The following is a 9,807-nucleotide window of genomic DNA, read 5'->3' on the forward strand; positions in this document are numbered from 1 at the left end:
TAGGATTCTCGATATTAAAGATATTGAGGGATATGGGGAATGGTGTGAGAAAATGATGTTGAGGTAGATCGGCCAATGGTTTAACCGAATGGTTGAGCAGGCTCAATGGGCCGAATGGCCAACTGCAGCTCCCATTTGTTATGGTCTCTGTGTCCAGGACAGGAAGCAGTGAGCAGGGATCTGTCAATCAGCCTGAATCAGCACCTTTAGGAGAATTGGGAGGGTGGATATTAGATACAACAGAGAGAGAATGGAGGGAGAGTGTGTGGGATGGAGATTTACAGCTTTTGGGAAATGAGAGAGGAAAGAATGTTCCAGAGAAACTAAATTTGTCTGATCTGAATTCCAATCCCGTACTGACAGTGATGTCGTTTCTAAATTGTTTTTACAGGATATTAGAAGAAGAGGAATTATAGACAGCAACCTCAAATGTCACATCCCGATCTGACTGAGCAACTAGGTTCATCAGGCCCCGACTATCATCAGCGTTTAAATCTAGGAGGCAAAATGTTTGCCCGCTCTGTCTACTTAAGAAGATATGAAACATCAGTGTGACTGGAAAAGCACCGAGACACACACACCCGAGTGAGAGTGTTCCAGAGCACTGACTGTGGAAAGAGCTTTAACCAGTGACACAGCCTGAAAAAACATCACACCATTCACAGCGGGGAGAGACCGTACACATGTTCTGTGTGTGGACGAGGCTTCAACTGATTATCCAACCGAGAGACACATGAGGAGACCCAGAACATGGAAAAAAACGTGGAAATGGAGTGACTGTGGGAAGGGATTCAGAGCCCCATCTCAGCTGGAAGCTCATCGACGAATTCACACTGGAGAGAGGCCGTTCACCTGCTCTCAGTGTGGGAAGGAATTCACTTGTCTATCCAACCTGCAAACACACCAGCGAGTTCACACTGGGGAGAGGCCGTTCACCTGCTCTCAGTGTGGAAAGGGATTCAGTCGTTCAACCACCCTGTGGAAACATCAGCGACTTCACACTGGGAAAAGGCCGTTCACCTGCTCTCAGTGTGAGAAGCGATTCACTGAGTTATACAGCCTGAAGTCATACCAGCGAGTTCATTCTCGGGAGAAGCCATTCATCTGCTCTCAGTGTGGGAAGGGATTCAGACATACATCCACGCTACAGAGACACCAGCGGGTTCACACTGGGGAGAAACCATTCATCTGCTCTCAAGTGTGAGAAGCGATTCACTGAGTTTTCCAGCCTGAAGTCACACCAGCGGGTTCACTCTCGTGAGAAGCTATTCATCTGCTCTCAGTGTGGGAAGGGATTCACTTGGCTATCCGACTTGCAGAGACACCAGCGAGTTCACACTGGGGAGAGGCCGTTCACCTGCTCTCAGTGTGGGAAGGGATTCAGTCGGTTATCCAGCCTGAAGTCACACCAGGAAGTTCACACTGGGGAGCAGCCATTCACCTGCTCTTGGTGTGGGAAGGAATTCAGACATTCATCCAGCCTGCGAAAACATCAACATGTTCACACTGGGGAGAGGCCATTCCTCTGCTCTGAATGTGGGAAGGGATTTTGTAATTCATCGCACTTGCTGAGACACCAACAAGTTCACAATTAATAATGTGGGTTGGATACTGTTATTGTTTCTGCTCTCAATTTCATCCAGGACTGCATTCCCGTAACTGCCTCCCCGAACAGGTGCCGGAATGTGGCGACTAGGGGCTTTTCACAGTAACTTCATTTGAAGCCTACTTGTGACAATAAGCGATTTTCATTTCATTTCAAATTTGCCATCCTTACCCGGTCTGGCCCACATGTGACTCCAGACCCACACAGATGTGGTTGACTCTTAACTGTCCCCCACTGTAATGACCTAGCAAGCCACTCAGTTCAAGGGCAATTATGAATGGGTAACAAATGCTGACCCAGCCAGTGATGCCTCCATCCCAAGAAAAAGTTTTATCAGGTGGATCTAAAATAAATACATTTGTCTCGGTTCCATTGAGTCTACAGCACAGGGCCAGGCCAGTCAGCTCAATTGGTCTCTGTCAGTGTTCATGCTCCACATGAGCCTCCACCCACCCCTCTTCATCTCCCCCCATCAGCATCTCCTTTTATTCCTTTCTCCCTTGTCAAGATACAGCTGTTCATGCAGTATTCATGCTGTTCACCTCAACCACTCACTGTGGTAGCGAGTTCCACATTCTCACCCCTCGCTGGATAAAGAGGTTTCACTTGAAATCCCTATTGGATTATTGAAGCCCTGAAAATGGATTGAAAATGCACGCAGCATTTGACAGAGATTGGCTGAATTGTCAGCGCAGATGGGGCAGCACGGTGGCGCAGTGGTTAGCAGTGCTGCCTCACGGCGCCGAGGTCCCAGGTTCAATCCTGGCTCTGGGTCACTGTCATGTGGAGTTTGCACATTCTCCCCGTATTTGCGTGGGTTTCATCCCCACAATTGAAAGATGTGCAGGCTAGGTGGATTGGCCACGCTAAATTGCCCCTTAATTGGAAAAATGAATTGGGTACTCGAAATTTAAAAAAAAGGATTGTCAGCATGGATAGAGATAAATGTGTGTCCTGATAGACATGACAGAGATTTGTTTGAAAGGTGACCAAGGCTGGAATCTAAATGTTGAAGGGTATTTGACATATTGGAATGCATGAAGCTCGGAAAAGATGATGGGATTGCCCCTGTTCATTAAGGATTACATTAGTTCAGTACTGAGAGATCAACTTAGCCTGAAAGTTCAGGGTGTGGAATCAGCTTTGCTCGAGATAAGAAATAATAAGTTACAAGGTCTCTTGTGTGAGTAGTTAATGGGCCTCCTAACAGTAGTTACATTGTAGGTAGAGTATACAGGAAGTATTAAATAAGGCTTGTAATTAATGTACCACAATAATCATGGGTGACTTTAGGCATCAGTTAGGACGATGAGCCTGACAAATATTAATCATGAGGAAGTGACACCACAATGAGAAACTGACATCACACATCAGCAAGGTGACCGATATCCTTCAGAGACCAATCAGACATTGATCGTGCCCCATTTAACCAATCAGGGACTGATCATGGGCTGCTTGGGCCAATCAGAACCACAGGAAACTACCAGCCATGCGTAGAGGTAGATACTAGAAAGGGTTAATGAGCTACAATTCTCTGGAGCTCGGTGCACAACACAACATGAAGAAAGAGGATAGACTTCAGTCAACAGAACAAGAGACAGCTCCACAGTCACCTGGAAGCTGAGAGCTGGTGATCCAGAGTGAACGGACTGATCCACTGACTTTGTTAATTATTGTGATTTTGTACTTATTACAATTAACTTAATAAATTCTGTGACAATATTCTTGTACCTGGAATGGTCTGTAACTAGTCAGGAGCTGCAGGTAACTTTCACAACATAGTCTGACATGTAATTGATTTGAGTGTTACAATTCAGATTGGAGCTTAACCCGGACCTTACAATAGGATCGAATTTCACATTCCATTTGGGTATCCTGCACTAACAGTGATTGCTTTTGTAAATTCCTTTTCCAGGATATTAGAAGGGGAGGAGTTACAGACAGAAATTTCACACCAAATATCACATCAAGATGTGACAGAGTCACTCGATTCATGGGAGCTGAATATCATCGACCTTTGAATTTAAAATGAGAATTGTCTGTTCTTCTGCTGAAAGAGATTCTTATACATCACTCAGTGTACAGACACTGAGCCAGGCTCATCCGAGTGAGGCATCACTAAAAAATTCCATTTTATATTTTGCAGCTCACCCAAAGATGGAAATTTCAGCACACATTTCTCCATCTTGTATTTTTTAATGTTTTGTTTGCCTGTTAAATATCCTTGCCCTCTGGATGTTTCATTACAGAACTCAGCTCGAAGACATCAAAACTTGTATCCGGCCTTGCCTGTGTGCCCCATTCATCAATTCAACTTTGCAGCAGCTCAGTCCCAGCTTTGGAAACACCTTCATCTTTCTGTGCGGCCCCGGCCCCATTCACTGTGACAGGGTTCATACTGTCTCCGTGAGATTGTTGATGTAAAGTCACATCAGACGCACACTGCCCGATTTCCAATCCAATTTATTTAAAGGTCCCAGAAGCCTGACTCCAGCCTTAAATGTTGTTCTGATCCTGTCAGTAACATTGTTTTGGAACTCACGAGTATCACCACATAGGCAGTCATCAACATGCATCATAAAGATGCCCGAGAGTTTCCTGCCTTGGAACCAATAAAGCACGGCAGCTTCTGCCTTCAGGTAGAGACAACCCGACTTGGACAAAACTGATCTAACTGAGAAGTGCCATACACTTGAAACATTGTTCAAAACATAGACAAACTTATTGAATTTCCAAAGTCTTCCATCTACATCTGGCACCGTAGGACGTTGCAGAAACACTGCCCTCTGGAGGCGATCCCCCAGCGCAAATGCAGCTTTTATGTTTCTTGACTGAAAGTTCCGGGAAAATGTCACAAAAAGGGCAAAAGAAATTTCAAAATTACCTTTCCCGCTGTGGGCGAGTCCACTCTGACCTCTTTCTCTCCTAAGACTTCTTCAAATTCCCGCGTCACTAACCTCACCTTGGCCTTATAAGTTCCACCTGGTTGGACCTTTTCTGTGCAGATCCATCGATGTGATGATGCTGGCTGACCCCTATCTGGGACCTCTGAACACACGCCAAACTCTGTCCAACTGCCTAACTCTTTCTGTTTCACCTCCCGTACGGCTTTATCCCCAGAGTCGTCAGTGGATCCTGTTCCTGATGCCAGGCTGTTTTGGGACAAATGTCACTCGGAGTCCAGAGTTGGATAAAGTTCGGGAATCTTTATTACAAACATGCAGGGAATGCTTCAGCGAACCGAAGCATCTCTGGGAGTAGTTACAATAACACACGTTTATACACAGTACAGTTGCAGCTGTTTTGTCTGTACGTTAGTGGGAAAGTACAGGACGTCAAGGAAACAACTCGAAAACAGCTCACTTATTGGCTATAGTGACTTAATCTCTCACAAAACACATCTCGGAAAACAATAGCTAGACCAGTAACCCAGAGACCCAGGATAATGCAGATGGTGAAATTTAAATTAATTAAAAATCTGGAATTAAAAGTCATCGCTGACCATGAGAGCATTGTCGATAGTTGTAAAAACCCATCTGGTTTATTTTAGATCCACCTGTAGTGGGGGAATAACCCTATTTACTATCCAGGATAAAATAAATGTACTTCAGCCTTTGTGGATCATTTCAGTGGAAATGTGCTCTTCCCCCAGGCTCAAAGAGCATCGGTCCACTGGAAGCAAAGTCGTGAGACCGGCCAATCCAGCAGAAAGAAACCCTCCGACCCTCCCACTTCATCAAGTGTCAGAATGAACAAAGTTTGATCTGATTAAATTTATTCACGTGCACCGAGGTACAGTGAAATGTATTGTTCTGTGTACAATACAGACAGATCATTTTATACATGAAAAAACATAGGACATATGATAAATACACAATTTAAATATGTAGACATCGGGTGAAGCATACGGAGTGTAGTGCTACTCAGTAGAGAAGATGTGTGGAGAGATCAGTTCAGTCCATAAGAGGGTCATTCAGGAGTCTGGTAACAGCGGGGAAGAAGCTGTTTAGAATCTGTTATTGCGAGATCTCAAACTTTTGTATCACCTGCCCAATGGAAGAGATTGGAAAAGAGTATAACCTTGGTGGGAGGGTGTTTGATTTTGCTGCCGGCTTTCCCAAAGCAGCGGGAGGTGTGGACAGAGTCAATGGATGGGAGGCGGGTTTGTGTGAGGGACTGGGCTGTGTTCACAACTCTGTAGTTTCTTAGTCTTGGGCTGAGCAGTTGCCATACTGAGTGTCATGGGAGTGTCCCTTTAAGAAATGTTTTGTCTTATCACATGGCTTCAGTGATGTCATTGTGTGGGTGGAGCTGGGCTGTGGCTCTGGGTGTTGGCTTTACTTTCGCTTTGGTTTGGGGCTGTTTTGTGGCTGAGTTTTTTGCTTTCGTTCTCACATTTTTGGCTGCTGTACTCAGAAAGAGGAGTATTTTGGCCTGTCTCTCGATCTTCATTTTAAAAGCTGTTTCCAGACTGCTTGATAACTTGAAAAGAAATAATTGCTTTCTGGAAGGAATTCAAACCTGTTGTTTTGGAAAGGAAACAAGAGCATCCAAACCAGGTCTTGAGTGCTGTGTGCTGGGCCACAGCTTTGAACAGGAGGTACTGGTTTATGGGATCTTGTTATTAAATTGGAACAGTTAAAGGGGGGAATTTATTAAGGGTTATACATAGATTACTGCAGCTGTGTGGGGTATTTATGTTTGTAATTGATAAAAATGCTTACTGTGTGTGTTTATAAAAATGTGAACTAAATTCATAGAATAAAGCTTGTTTTGATTAAAAGTGCTTAAGGCCTCTGTTGAATAACACCTGAAAGGCAGGCCCTGTGCTCGTCGGAACCAAAATCCATAAACAATTGTAGGTCAGGTAAACTCCATGATATACTTTGGAGTTTTCTGAACCCTGGCCCATAACACAAGCTGTGATGCAGCCAGATAAGATGTTTTCTATGGTGTTCCTGTAAAAATTGGTGCACCTGTAATAATTGGTAAAAGTCAATGATAATCTTCATAATTGTCACAAGTAGGCTTACGTTAACGCTGCAATGAAGTTACTGTGAAAATCTCCTAGTCGTCACACTCTGGCGCCTGTTTGGGTTCACTGAGGGAGAATTCAGAATGTCCAATTCACCAAACAAGCACGTCCTTCGGGACTTGTGGGAGGAAACCGGAGCACCCGGAGGAAACCCACGCAGACACGGGGAGAACATGCATACTCTGCACAGACAATGACCCAAGCGGGAATCAAACCTGGGACGCGGGCGCTGTGAAGCAACAATGCTAACCACTGTGTTACGTGCCGCCCATGTGGCAATCGGTGTGGACATGCTGAATTTCCTTAGTTTCCTAAGTATATGTTTCTTGGTTGTAGCGTTGATGTGGGTGGACCAGGACAATGTTGGTGATGTGCACACCTCGGAATTTGAAGCTGCTAACCATCTCCACCTCGCCCCATTAATGCAGACAGGGGTGTGTACGATACTTCGCTTCCTGAAGTCAATGACCAGCTTCTTAGTTTTGCTGACATTGAGGGAGAGATTGTTGTTATTACACCATGCCACTAGGTTCTCTATCTCCCCCCTGGACTCTGACTCATCGTTGTTTGATATACGACCCATTACGTCATGTCATCAGCAAACCTGTGGATGGAGCGGGAGCAGATTTTGCCACACGGTCGTGTGTGTATAACGAGTGTAGTAGGGGGCTAAGTACGCAGCCTTGTGGGGCCCCGGTATTGAGGACTATCGTGGAGATGTTCGTGATCTGAACCACTACAGTCGTGTCATCAGCAAACATGTGGATGGATTTGGAGCCAAATTTTGCCATGCAGTCGTGTGTGTGTGTATAGGCAGTGCAGCCTTGCGGTGCTCCTGAATTGAGAACTATCATGGAGGAGGTGTTGTTGTTTATCTTTACTGATTGTGGTCTGTGGGTCAGAAAGTCGAGGATCCAGTTGCAGAGGGAGGAGCCTAGTCTGAAGTTTTGGAGTTTTTATATGAGCTTGGCTGGGATTATGGTGTTGAAGGCAGAGCTGTAGTCAATGAATAGGAGTCTGACGTAGGAGTCCTTGTTGTCGAGATGCTTCGGGGGCGAGTATAGGGCCAGGGAGATGGCATCTGCTGTGGACCGGTTGTGGCGGTATGTGAATTGCAGTGGATCAAGGAATGCTGTGAGTATGGATTTGATGTGTCCAACATCTCGAAGCAATTCATAATGATCGATGTCAAGGCCACCGGATGGTAGCCATTGAGCCACGTTGCCTGGTTCTTCTTTGGCACCGGTATGATGGTGGTCTTCTTGAAGCCGATGGGAAACTTGGAACGGAGGAGGGAGAGATTGAGGATGTCCGGAAACACACCTGCCAGTGGGTCAGCGCAGGATCTGGGTGCACGACCTGGCACAACCAACGAGAGTCCCGGGCGTTAGTCTGCGACTCTAGATTAGTTTCGTATCGTCACTTGGGAGTCCCTGTTGGCTTTGTGGAGGTCATATATAGATTTCTTGAATAGGTCAGGGTTGCCTGCCTTGAACACCTTCAGTCGGGAGTGAATCTCCCAATTAAACCATAGATTCTGGTTGGGTAAAGTACAGACTACCTTCTTTTGCACGCAATCTTCTACACATTTACTGATGAAGTCTGTGACGGCGCTGGCATACTCGTCTAGGTTGGCTGCAGAGTTAACATAGAACATACAGTGCAGAAGGAGGCCATTCGGCCCATCGGGTCTACACCGACCCACTTAAGCCCTCACTTCCACCCTATCCCTGTAACCCAATAACCCCTCCTAACCTTTTTTGGTCACGAAGGCAATTTATCATGGCCAATCCACCTAACCTGCAAGTCTTTGGACTGTGGGGGAAACCGGAGCACCCGGAGGAAACCCACGCAGAAACAGGGAGAACGTGCAGACTCCGCACAGACAGCGACCCAGCAGGGAATCAAACCTGGTACCCTGGTGCTGTGAAGCCACAGTGCTATCCACTTGTGCTACCGTGCTGCCCTTGTTCTTGAATATGGACCAGTCCACTGACTCTAAGCAGTCACGTTGCATCGACCTTCTTAACCGGATTCTCCCGTTAAGTTTCTGCTTGTAGGACTTCCAATTGCGGCGATGCGGAGCTAAGCAGCACATTTCGGCAGCTCCCGCTATAACGGACCTTTGGGCTCCCAGGAGGAGCCCCAACGGAATTTTTTTTAAACTAAATCCAGTGTGGGAAGGTGAAGTAAGGTCCCCCTTCCGGCGTATGGAGGGGATTAGCAGTGGAACGGCCGAAAAACAAGCTCTGGAGCAGCGGCAGAAACGAGGGGGTAAAATCAAGATGGCGGAGGTTGGAGATCGAGCAGCATGGGGGCCGGACCAGCAGGAGTTTCTCAGGCGCTGCATGGAGGAGCTTAAAAAGGAGGTGCTGGCGCCAATGCTGTTGGCGATCAAGGGGCTGAAGGAGACCCAGAAGGCCCAGGCCGTAGAGCTCAGAGAGGTGAAGGACAAAACTAACGAGAACGAGGACGAGATCTTGGGCCTGGCGGTGAAGATGGAGTCGCACGAGGCGCTGCACAAGAGGTGGGCCGAGAGACTCGAGGCCCTGGAGAACAGGTCGAGGAGGAAGAATCTCCGGATCCTGGGTCTCCCCGAAGGAGTGGAGGGGGCTGATGCCGGGGCATATGTGAGCACGATGCTCCATTCGCTGGTGGGTGCAGAGGCTTTTCCGAGCCCCCTGGAGCTAGAAGGGGCTCACCGGGTCCTGGTGAGGAGACCCAAGGCTGGCGAGCCGCCAAGGGCGATGGTGGCGAGGTTCCATCGCTTCGCGGACAGAGAGAGTGTCCTGAGATGGGCCAAGAAGGAGCGGAGCAGCAGATGGGAGAATGCGGTGATCAGAGTATACCAGGACTGGAGCGCGGAGGTGGCAAAGAAGAGAGCTGGCTTCAACCGGGCCAAGGCGGTGCTGCATAAAAAAAGGGTGAGATTCAGAATGCTGCAGCTAGCGCGACTGTGGGTCACTGATCAGGACCGACACCACTATTTTGAAACGCCAGACCTTTATCCAAATGGAAAAATTGGACTCGAACTGAGGGACTGTGGATGTGGGGGAGATGTTGACTGTATACAGGGTTGTAAATATGGGTAAAGAATGTTTCATGGGTGGGACGATGGATGGGGATGGGGGAAGAGTTCTTGATGGGGGGACAATGAGGAATGTGG

At 47.1% G+C, this 9,807-nt stretch overlaps 1 pseudogene; it reads left to right on the plus strand.

Moving 5' to 3' along the window:
* Nucleotides 1-52: 52 nt before the first annotated feature.
* On the plus strand, nucleotides 53-3,328 carry LOC140406637 (uncharacterized; annotated as a pseudogene).
* The last annotated feature ends 6,479 nt before the right edge of the window (nucleotides 3,329-9,807 follow it).

Source organism: Scyliorhinus torazame, unplaced genomic scaffold (genome assembly GCF_047496885.1).
Source record: "Scyliorhinus torazame isolate Kashiwa2021f unplaced genomic scaffold, sScyTor2.1 scaffold_732, whole genome shotgun sequence".
Classification (NCBI taxonomy): domain Eukaryota; kingdom Metazoa; phylum Chordata; class Chondrichthyes; order Carcharhiniformes; family Scyliorhinidae; genus Scyliorhinus; species Scyliorhinus torazame.